Consider the following 12299-nt stretch of genomic DNA (forward strand, 5'->3'; position numbering starts at 1 on the left):
AGAGAGAGAGAGAGAGAGAGAGAGAGAGAGAGAGAGAAACTCACATGCACATGTAGAGACATCAAAATAGACAATCTCAGCTTTCTGATGCCTATGACTTTTGGCATATCTTGGAAAGTAGGAGAAATCTCACTATATGCCAGGCAAAATAGTAGCCATGTCCTCTGGTCAATCTTAAATAATTCCTGTCTTGTTTCCTTACCCCAGGAAAATGGATGCTTTTGAGGTTGCATCTATATTCTTTTTTTAAAATATGTTTAATTAATTAATTTATTTTTATGTGGTGCTGAGGATTGAACCCAGGGCCTTGCCCGTGCTCTACTGTTGAGCCACAACTCCAGCCTGCATCTATATTCTTCACAGAGCTAAAAATAGAGTTTGGAGACAGGAAAAGTGCATTTAGGGAGGGAAAAGTGCATTTTGGTAAGTATTAGACTAGTGATGACAGTGACTGATGGGAGGGATACAGGTGTATGTTCTTTTTTTTTAAATATTGTTAGTTATAGATAGACACAATAACTTTATTTTTATTTATTTACTTTTTTTTATGTGGTGCTGAGGATCAAACCCAGGGTCTCACACTTGCAAGGCACATACTCTTCCCCTGAGCCACAACCCCAGCCTGTAAGTAGTGTTGTTTAGATTCCATACTCCTCCACCTTCCAAGTTCTTTGTATCGTTGACAATGCTGGCTCTGGAGGGAGAAGAGTTGAAGCAGTTTTCTCTCTTTGATATTTTTTGATACCTTCAGGCTTTGATCTGTGCCCACCCAGCTCAGGTGCACTGGCTAGCTATCACCAGCTGCCCTTGATTTCCCTGTAGGTTTCATTGCCTTCCACTCAGCTTCCCCTAGTAGTAGATAAGAAATCAGACCCCAATACAAGGCTCCAGGGGCTCTGATAAGGAATGCATATTCAGGAAGCAGGGAAAGTAACTTCTGAAAACAGACTTCACTGCCAGTCCAAATCCTCAGGAATCACCAAGAGAGGGCTATCATTTATTCTAAACTGTCCTAGTGGATAAAAGGACAGTTAATTGAAAACTTTGTTGATCTTCTTTCCACTGTCTCTCTCTTTTTGGTGTTGCTGTGGATTGAACATAGGACCTTGAGTTATGCTAAGCACAAACTCTAACATTGAGCTACATCCCCAGCCCTAGTAAACATTTCTTAATATACATAGCTTTGAAAGCTTCCTGCACCCACTTTTGTGACCATTTACAAGTAATGGGTTTAATATCTAAAAAGATAAGTTTATTAACATAGGAACTGGCTTTGTACCATTTCAGCATAAAAGGTGTGGCTGTGGGCCCTTGAATGTGTGGCCAGCCTTAGGGGCCTCTCAGAAGGGACAGAAACAGTGCCCAGTGCCCAGGCCACTTTGTAGATGGTGGTGACTTATCATTGTGCTTGCAGAAGTTACACACAGGACCTGGGTTCCTAATTCCTGGACCCCTACCTTGGATGGGGACAAGTTTTCTTTCCACCTGTTAAAGGTGATGATAAGGGTTGGGATTATAGCTCAGTAGTGGAGTGCTTGCCTTGTACATGTGAGGCACTGGGTTCAAGCCTAACCATCACATAAAAATAAATAAAATGTATTGTGTCCATCTCCAATTAAAAAACAAAAAAAAATATTTAAAAAGGTGATGATAATACCTCATGGCAATAGGGATGGAATGATGCATCCCTGAAAAGGGCAGAAGTTATAAGTAATGGGGAAATGCTAGGGTCTTCTGGAGATGTGGATCTGAGGTCCCTTCCAGGAGACCTTCCAAAGTGAAGGTGGCACTTGGGACTTACAAATGCCTTCTTTCTTTCTGCTTATTCTCTGTAGCCTGATAGGATAGAAATTAGCAGGGGAAATGGAAATTTGTGGGCTGAGTCCTCACTCTCCTACCAGGGTGTAGTGTAACCTAGCCCAAGATCTTTCTTTTCTCTAGAACAGTTTCCTTCTGGAGGGGTCTCTCATGGTGGTTCCCTTTCTTTCAGGCTGCAGATCTTATCATTTGTGTATCAAGATCAACTACAATAACAGCTCCTGCAAACTAAGCCCTCACCATGCAACTGTCTGCTAAGCACAGGCAGTATAATCAGAAATAATTGTCACAAATACTCTAAGTATTTGGTCGTTGGGAATGCAGCTCAGTGGAAAAAGCACTTGTCTAGCATGTGTTAGATTTTGGAGTCCTCAGTAACACCAAAAAAAAAAAAAAGAGGGGAGGGGATCAAAGTTGATTTGGTCATTCATTGTTCCTATTTCATGGGTGAAGGGATAAAAATAAGTTGGTTGTTGAAATGCATGCAGCAAATAACTAACAGGACTCTAAAATATGTGTTAGCGGTGCCTCTGAATCTGAGGTTAGGGAACTTTATTTACATCCTGACCTGAAAGGCATTCATTCCATAAATATGTATTGAGAGTATTAATGGCCCCTGCCTCTTGCTGCTTGTGCATGATTGCTCATCAGAAAATTGAGATTGTCTATTTTGAGGGATCTAGTAGAGGAAAAAAAATAAACGCTTCCTGAGAGAACCGGAGGAAGGGCAGAGGAGTCTCTCCTCTGGGGTCTCTCCCAGTTGTCTTGGATGAGGTCTGACCCCTTCTCAGTGCCCTCTTCCTCAGGTTCCCTATGACTGCCCAGGTAAGCAGATCTGGGGTTCACTCTCTCTGAGGAACCTCAGGAAAGATGCAGCTGACTTCTCGCCTGCCTAACTGTTTGAGGGCGGGAGGTGCGCAGAGCCCTACCAAGGGGGCCGTCCCTTGGGACGCGGGTTCGCTGTTCCGGTTCTGGGTCTTAGGAGGGTTGGACACTTGCCGGAAGCTGCCCTTTGCCAGGCGGGCTTTGAACTCACTGGAGAAGGGGATACGGAAACAACTTGAGGGTCTCGAAGGCAGCCACGCCCCTCGGGACCCAAGGGAGGGCCTAGCCTCCTTTACTGCGCACAATCAGGCCCACACAAACAACCCCATAAGCCTCTTGGAGGCTCCTAGGCGAGGAGCCAAAAGACAGCCAATTGGAGCTGGCTCATTGGTGACAAATAGCCAATGAGCACAAGGAATGTCGGTTGAGGCGGGTCCTCAGGTGAAGCCTTCTCTGAGGCGAAGGTCCAGGCAATGTGGGTGGGGCTTTCCTGCAGCGGAAATGATTCCGCCCCTCTCCCAGTGAATTGGCTCCTCTGGTTCAACGGAAGTGCCTGTCAAGCTGCCACCTACGACGCTTGCGCAGCCCGTGGGGCGCTCCTCTACGTACTCAACACAGTGGGGGTTTTTGTGTGTTCTTTCACCCGTTTGAGGGTCTGCGGTCTACCTTGAGGGTGGTAGTCTTTAGTAATCATAGCCTTAGAGGCTGTGAGGGGCAGTCGACATGAAGGGACAGCATAGTGGATGAGGCAGGCAGGGCGGAGTGCGCCCTTGGCAGATCCTGTGAGTGAGGCCAGATGCCCAGCAACGGGCCTTAGATCCTGGAAGAGTTTCCAGCAAAGGGGAGATACTAGTAGATTTGCATTTGAAAACGTCCTTTGGGGAGCTGTTTAGGAGAGTAAGAATGAAGACCTGGGTAAGAAGAGAGCACCTGAAAAGGTTCTCCTTCTCAGGCTATGACTCTTATCAAAAGGAATAGACAATGGACTATGAGCTCAAAAGTCATATCACTCAGCATGATCAGCCTGTCAGTGGACCAACACTGTTAGGAGGTTATGCAACACAACTCCCTTTCCCTGCCACATTCAATCCAGTTCTACAAGCAACTCCGTATCTCCCTTATTCAGTCCTTTCTTTCCATCCTAGACCTTATCCCCTCACCGTGGGCACCGATCCTTTCCCAATGTGAGCAACTCAGTAGCTGCCCTGTTTAGGCATACTTTTCCTGCTCATGTGCCTCTATTGCCCCCGTGGAGGGGCCCACTCCATGCATTGGTGTGTTTATTTTGATCACTCGTCTCCCTTTTCTCCCATTTCCATTGACTGCTTATTATTCATGGCATTGCTCTCATGACTCGTGGCAGGAAGTGGATATATGTATGAAATAAATATTGAACAAAATGATGAATAAATTACTGAGCAATATGTGAATGAATGGATACACTTATGGATGGATAATTAGGTCTTTAAAAATTCCTCTTAAGCCAGGGGTGGTGGCACCACATGCCTGTAATCCCAGTAACTCCAGAGGGTGAGGCAGAAGGATTTTAAATTCAAAACCAGCCTCAGCAATTTAGTGAGGCCCTAAGCATTTTATCAATACTCTGTCTCAAATAATAAATAAGAAGGGCTGGGGGTGTGGCTCTGTGGTTGAGCGCCCCTGGGTTCAATCCCCAGTACCAAGCAGCATCTGAGAGTTGACCATCCTCCTTGACCAGTCTTCTCTCTTTCTCTTCTCAGCTCTAGACCACCATGCCTACTTCTGTCTCCTGTCACCACATGAATGTTTCACTGGCTTCTAAATCTCAAAATTTCCCAAAATAAACGCTTGGTTTCCTCTTTAGACTACTCCACCTACTCTCTATCCTCCATCCAAGTGGTAAAAACAAAAACCCTGAGCATCATCCTAGATTTTACCTGCCCCCTAAGTCTTTATATCCAATCATAAAACAATGCTTGTCCTTTCTGCTTCCTAAATATCTCTATGACTCATGTGTTTTCCTCCTCTGCTAGTCACACAAAGTACAAGCTTTGGCTTTCAAGGCTCTGCTAGAACCACCCTCTCTGAACTCTCCCTCAGTTCTCCCCCATGCTTGATAAGCTCAAGCAACTCGAGAGTCTTTTGTCAATTCAAGACCTTTTAAGTCTTTGCACATTGCTACTCCTTCTGGAGCATTCCCTGTTCTCCTTATCCATGTACTGAAGTAATCTTTGAAGGTTTTTGAAGAACTATAATACTTTTTGCATAGCTTTAATTTATTTAAAGTTTTTAGCATAAACTTAAATAATTGCAAAAATATAATTTCTGGCATATTTTAATATAAATAAGTTAAAGTAAAAAAATTATGTGATGGGGCTGGGGCTGTAGCTCAGTGGCAGAGCGATTGCCTAGCATGCATGAGGTACTGGGTTCTATCCTCAGTACCACATAAAAATAAACAAAATAAAGGCATTCTGTCCATCTACAACTACAAAAAAAAAAGATTAAAAAAAAAGTTATGTGACTCTTACTAGAGCCAGTGGAATCTGAATACCATACTATTTGACTTCAATCATAGTCCATTTGAGATTTGCATAAACTCTTTGTTTAGCATTAGTTTATTTCACACTCTTTTTCCTCCTCGGTCTATATTTCCTTACTCTTTCACCCATAGAACCTAACTTCATATATTTTATTCTTGAAAGGGTTTTATTGACCACCTGTCAAGTGTCAAATACTTTCTGTGTCTTAGCCTAGTGCATGATCCTTATGTTTACTGAGTGCTTGCTATCTGGTTGACTTTTTTCAACACTTTCTTTGTGTTAACTCATATAATCCTCACAACTGTTCCTAGAATTAAGATCTGAGCTGCCTGAATCAAAGGCCAATATTTGTGAGAGGAAGTTTAGTAGGAAGAAATCAGGCTTGAGAGCTAGCAATCTTTTTTTTTTTTTTCCATTTTGGGGTTTGAACTCAGGGGTGCTTTACCACTGTGCTACATCTCCAGCTGTCTTTATTATTATTTTTTTTAATCTTGAGACAGGCTCTTGCTAAATTTCCAATGCTGGCCTCAAAATTGTAATTCTCTTGCCTCAGCCTCACAAATTATTGGGATAAGACATGTAACAGTGGTCCACTTTATGTTTTGAATATAGCCCTTCCTGCTCTGCCACATGCAACTGATTTTTAAAATGGATATATTTCTTTCTCTTCCTCTCTCTCTGGTCCTCCTTAATCTCTCCCTTTCCCTAATCTCATGGGAAATAGGATTACCCTTTTTTCCCTATCCTAAACAGAGTTATCTGTCCTTGAGTACTCACCCACCATAGGAACCAAGTAATCCAGATTTTGGGAATGGCATCAGAAGATCTCAGAAATGACTATCTCTCAGCTCTGTTGGTAGAGTGCTTGCCTTGTATGCACAATGTCCTAGCATCCCCCCCCCTAAAAAAAAAGACTATCTCCCGACTTAACAAGTGAATTACAACTCTAAACAGAGAACATGAGGAATGTAGCCTTTGAATCACCTCTTAAAAGCCACCTGTTCTTGCTGATGGGCAGAATCACACACATCCTTTGAGACAAGAGTCCCCTGTGTTTCTCCTTTGCTAACAAAGCAATAAACTCTTTTTTTTTTTTCTTTCTTCAAAACTGTATCCTCATTATTGGATTGGCATCAGGGACAAGGACCAAGCTTTGGGCAACACACAGGGCTGGTAATCTTGATAGAATGGAGAGTTTCTCTCCTCAAAGCTCAGTCTTAGGGACTTAGGGGCACAAAGGGCTTTGATAGGGAGGGAAAGGAAGAGTCTGGCAGGAATACCATGTGCTGCAGGGTCTTTCTCATCCAGGATGTAGGTATTCTTTCTTTTTATCAGTGGGATTGTGAAATGGACCTCAACTTCCTGTGGCTTGTTCCTATAGTCCTTTTTAGACAGAATTAAAATCTGAGAAGGGGTGCTACAAAGGTTATCAGATATTCTCTGCTCTGTAAATCTAGTGAAATATTATTTAGCGGATTACACCTTAACTATTTAGGTGGGGCTTCTCTTTAGAATTTAGAATGCTGAGCAAAAAGAAGGGAACCTACAAGAATAAGAGGGGGCGGGGCAGGCAAGGCAAAAGTAACTGCCACAGACAACTTTTCAAAACAGCTGCTCTGTTTTAAAACCACCCTGGAGGGAGGCCTCATCACCCCAATTTTTGGATGAGAAAATGAGGTGCAGTGAGGTTAGGTGGTGTGCCTCAATAACATAGCTGGAGGTGGCTGCTTGTCCCCAGAGATGGATTTAAGCGATCTGTGCATTCTTTATGCACAGCTGTGCATATAATTTATTTTTTATTTTTTTAAATATTTATTTTTTAGTTGTAATTGAACACATTATCTCTTTTTATTTATAAATAAATAAAATATTAGATATATAGATAAACAAATAATATTTTATTTATTATTTATTTAATGGTGCTGAGGGCCTCTCATGTGCGAGGCAAGCGCTCTACCGCTGAGCCACAACCCCAGCCACTGTAATTTATTTTTAATGTGATATAAAAGCAGTTTTAGGGAGATGTGACTCTCTAACCATACATTTGACTCATTTAAAATGTACAGTTCAACCTGGTGTGGTGGTGTATACCTGTAGTTCAAGCTACTTGAGAGGTTGAACTTAAAAATAAAGAGGTTATCTTAAAAATAAATAAATACTCAGCAAAAATAAAGTTGTTGTGTAAGCTTAGAAATAAATAACGGGTACAATTCAATGGTTCTTAATAAGTTGATAAAATTTATACACATTTTTAAAAAATATGTTTCTCTTTGGGGTGTATGATTTTTATGCAGATAGTAATGTTCAATATTTTATGTAATCGTACATTTTATTTTCACGAGAGTGCCAACTGTTGAAAAGTTGTTATCATTATAAATGTACCATGTATATACCATGTTTTTAAAATAAAAAGTATTTTGTATTTTTACTTATTTATAGATAGGGTCTCACTGAGTTGCTTAGCACCTTGATTTTACTGAGGCTAGCTTTGAACTCATGATCCTCCTACCTCAGCCTCCAGAGCCACTGGGATTACAAGCATGCACCAATGTGCCTGGCCTGCGACTATTTTTAAAATGGACATGTTTCTTTCTCTTCCTCTCTCCCTGTTCCTCCCTAATCTCAGGGGAAACATGATTACCTTTCTTCCTCATTTTAGGCAGAGTTGTGTACCCATCATAGGAACAAAGTAATCTAGACTTTGGGGATGTTACCAGAAGATCTCAGAAATGACTGTCTCCCGACTTAACAAGTGAATTACAACTCCAGACAGAGAACATGAGGAATGTAGCCTTTGAATCACCTCTTTAAAATACCCCTGTTCCTGCAGATAGGAAGAATCACAGCCTTTGGGGCAGGAATCTCCTGAGTTTCTCCTCTGCTAGCAAAGCAATACACCTTCTTTTTCCTTTTTCTCAAAACTGTTCTTGTTATTGGATTAGTGTCAGGAAAAGGACAGAGCTTTCAGCAACAATTTCATCTATATTAACACAAGAATGTTGGGGAACACATCATTTTTAAATCATAGCACTAACCAAGTAAGAAAACTGCCTCAGGGCTAGATTTGTAGGTTAGTGGTATAGACCATGGGTTCCATCCCCAGCACCAAAAACAAAAACAAAAAATGTGTAAACTAAACTCAAAATTTCGCCATGTTATTTTTTTCCCAGTTAAGCTGAGCCAAAGAAGCCAACTATAAACCAGGTGTATTGGCACACTCTTGTAATGCCAGCTATTCAGAAGGCTAAGGGAGCTTTGGCAACTCAGCAAGACCCTGTTTCAAAATAAAACATAAAAAGAGCGGAGATGTAGCTCAGGGGTAAAGCACCCCTTTGTTCAACTCCCAAAACCTGGAAGAAAGAAGTTAAATATATACCAAGAGGGGGCTGGAGTTGTGGCTCAGTGGTACTCACTTGGCAAGTGTGAGGCCCTAGGTTTGATCCTCAGCACCACATAAAAATAAATAAAATAAAGGTATTGTGTCCAACTACAACTAAAAAGTAAATATTAAAAAAAAAATACCAAGATTTTATTGCAGGAGAACAGATGCTGGGAAATTGAACCCAGGAACTCATGCCTGTGCTCCTACTCCCCTCAGCCCTACACTGTAGATTAGAATTTAATTATGAAAAAGCTATCTTAGACCAGAGGCTCTCATTCCAAGAAATATCTTTCTAACTTCTTTATCTATATCTTTATCAAAATAAGTTAGTTATAATGAGATTAAGTGTCTGATAAGAAGAACCACTTGCTTAAAGTTGAAAGAATGTAAACATGCTACTTCAGAGACCAAAGGCCGTACAATTTGTAGAGTCTAACATTTCAGCTGCTTTTAGCTTTGTTTGTTAGCATACAAGTGGGAATGAATGTCTGTAGTTTCTAGAAGCTTGTCTGTTAAATAAATTACTCATTGAATTTGTGGCCACCTAAAATCTGGACTTCAGTGCAATCAGAGTTTGACAAAGTCTTTATTGTCTACACACAGCAGTAGCTAATTTAAAAACTGCAACATTTTGCAGTCATTTGTTATTCTGCTTTACACTAAACAAAGGGAATTGTGTTACATTCTACTAAATCAGACTACAAAAGAGAATAACAAGTTCCTTAAAGCATTGTTTACCAAACTAAAAAAAACTAATGAAAAAATTAAAATTTAGTAAACAATATGGAAAAATCCAATTATGTTAAGAAATTTGGAAGCAGTATTACCTTTTTTTTTTTTTAATAGAAAAAGGAAAAAGAAGTTTTATTGCTTTGCTAGCCCAGGAGAAACACAGGGGACTCCTGTCCCAGAGGATGTGATTCTGCCCATGGGGAAAATGGGAGTGGGAAGTGGTGGGGGGTAGGAGGGTGTTAAAGAGGTGATTCAAAGGTTACATTCCACATGTTCTCTGTCTGGAATTGTAATTCACTTGTTGGGAGATGAGATAGTCATTTCTGAAATCTGGTGCTGTTCCCCACCTTCCTGTGGTAGGTGCCATACCCACCTTCCTATGGTGAGTATGTGCTCAGGGACAGATAACTCTGTCTAGGATGGGGAAGAAAGGTAATCCTATTTCTTTTGAGATTAGAGAGAGGGAGGGATTAGGGAGGGAGAGAGACTAAAAGAAACATGTCTGTTAAAAAAATAAGTGTCAGTGGCAGAGCATCAAGGGATTATATATATATATATATATATATATATATATATATATATATATATATATATTTTATAGTTGTAGATGGATATAATACCTTTATTTTATTTATTTGTGTGGTGCAGAGGATCAAACCCAGGGCCTCTCACATGCTACGCAAGTGCTCTACCACTGAGCTACAACCCCAGCCCCTATATATATTTTTTTAATATTTATTTATTTATTTTTTTAGTTGTAGTTGGACACAATACCTTTATTTTATTTACTTTTATGTGGTGCTGAGGATTGAACCCAGGGCCTTGCATGTGCTAGGCGGGTGTTCTACCACTGAGCCACAACCCCAGCCCAGCAAGGGCTATATTTAAAGCATAAAGTGGACTGTTTCATTTCCCCCACTGTCAATTTCTACATTTCATTTCTCTGGAAGAATGGGCTACAACATCTCCAAGCTGCTTCCTACTGAGAGAGGGTGAAATTGGGAAAAGGGACCTGAAATCCTTGTTCTTTATCAGGTGGGACATGAACAATTAAGATTAACCTTTTTTTCTTTTTTTTTTACTTTATTTATTTTTTTATTAGTTGCTCATGAAATACAATGATCTTGACACATCATACATTTGAATCAAATGGGGTATAATTTCTCATTTTTCTGAGTGTACAGGTTGCAGAATCACATTGGTTATACAGACACGTATATACATACATCAATACTAGTGTCTATTTTATTCTGCTGCCCTTCCTATCCCCCCTTCCCCTCCCCTCCCCTCCCACCACCTCTCTCTACCCAATCTAATGTGACACATTTCTTTTTTTTTTCCCCTCACATCATCATACATGTATTTTGTATAATGATGAGGGTGTCCTTCCATCTTCGTGCAATTCCCCTTCTCCCTCCCATTCCCTCCCACCTCTCTTCCCTATTTAGTGGTAGTCTTCTCATGCTCTTCCTCCTTACCCCATTTTGAGTCATTCCCCTTATATCAGAGAAGACATTCGGTATTTGTTTTTTAGGGATTGGCTAACTTCACTTAGCATAATCTGCTCTAATGCAATCCATTTCCCTTCAAATGCCATGATCTTGTTATTTTTTTAGTGCTGCATAATAACCTTTTTTCAATAATAAAAATTAAAATGTCTTGTACTTTGCATGTAAATTATTTATTATTTTTTAGTTGTAGTTGGACACAATGCCTTTATTTTGTTTACTTATTTTTATGTGGTGCTGAGAATCGAACACAGGGCCTCACACGTGCTAGGTGAGCGTGCTACTACTGAGCCACAACCCCTGTCCCTTTAAATATAAATTATTATTATTATTAATATTATTATTATTATTATTATTTAATATATATATATATTTTTTTAGTTTTCAGTGGACACAACATCTTTGTATGTGGTGCTGAGGATCGAATCTGGGCTGCACACATGCCAGGCGAGCGCGCTACCGCTTGAGCCACATCCCCAGCCCCAGTAATATTATTTTTGAGACAGGGTCTCACTATGTTGCCCAGTTGGACTTGAATTACTGAACCTAAGTGACTTCCTGCCTAAGTTTTTGGAGTATCTGGGACTACAAATGTACCTTTTTTTTTTTTGTATTGGACCCAGGGGTGGTTAACTACTGAGCCACATCCCCAACCCTTTTTTTGCTTATTTTGAGACAGGGTCTTCCTAAGTTGCTGAGACTGGCTTTGAACTCATAATTCTCCTGCTTTATCCTCCCAAATCACTGGGATTACAGGCATGTACCATGGCACCCAGCCAGGGGCACCACCATGCCCAGCCAAAACATAAATTCTTAAGTGCTATTATTTGCCTCTAAGTAAAATATTAATATATTAACTTCTAATGAACAACATTGGGATTTTCCATGCTGAGGATCCGAAGCCATCATGGATACCACAGAGGAGCTGGAGAACCGGTTTTTCCTGGAGGGATGGAGGAGTTTGCCATTTTCTACCTGTTTACCAACAGTAATGACTAATACCTTCTACTAGGCTCTTTCCATTTCTAATTGGTGCTCCTACCTTGGAAAAAAATTGGCATTGCTTGTAAAAGCTACTGTTCTGCAAACATGGTGCCCATTAGCAGTGTCCCCTTCTATCCCTCAAAATAACATACAGTCCTGCCCCAGGAACAGGAAGGCAGATCCAGAAGTGGGAGCTGAATTCAGCAAAATATGGGGGTTATCTCTAAGAAAAGAACACAAACTTGTGAATGTACCAGGTTTGTCTGAAGTTTATATTTACTTATTTATTTATTTTTGGTACCAGGGATTGAATCCATGGGCACTTACTGCTAATCCTATCCACAGTTCTTTTTAAAAATTTATTATTTTGAGACAGGGCCTCACTAAATTGCTGAGGCTGGTCTTAAATTTATGATCCACCTGCTTCAGCCTCCTGAGTCTCTGGGATTATAGGTGTATGCTACCACGCTAGGCTTCATATTTATTTAGAATTATTAAAAGTTAGATAAAAAGGTTGAGGGTTTAGCT

The sequence above is a fragment of the Marmota monax genome, unplaced genomic scaffold (assembly GCF_021218885.2).
Source record: "Marmota monax isolate L192 unplaced genomic scaffold, Marmota_monax_Labrador192_F-V1.1 WCK01_AAM20220418_F8-fsc00161, whole genome shotgun sequence".
In the NCBI taxonomy this organism is placed as follows: domain Eukaryota; kingdom Metazoa; phylum Chordata; class Mammalia; order Rodentia; family Sciuridae; genus Marmota; species Marmota monax.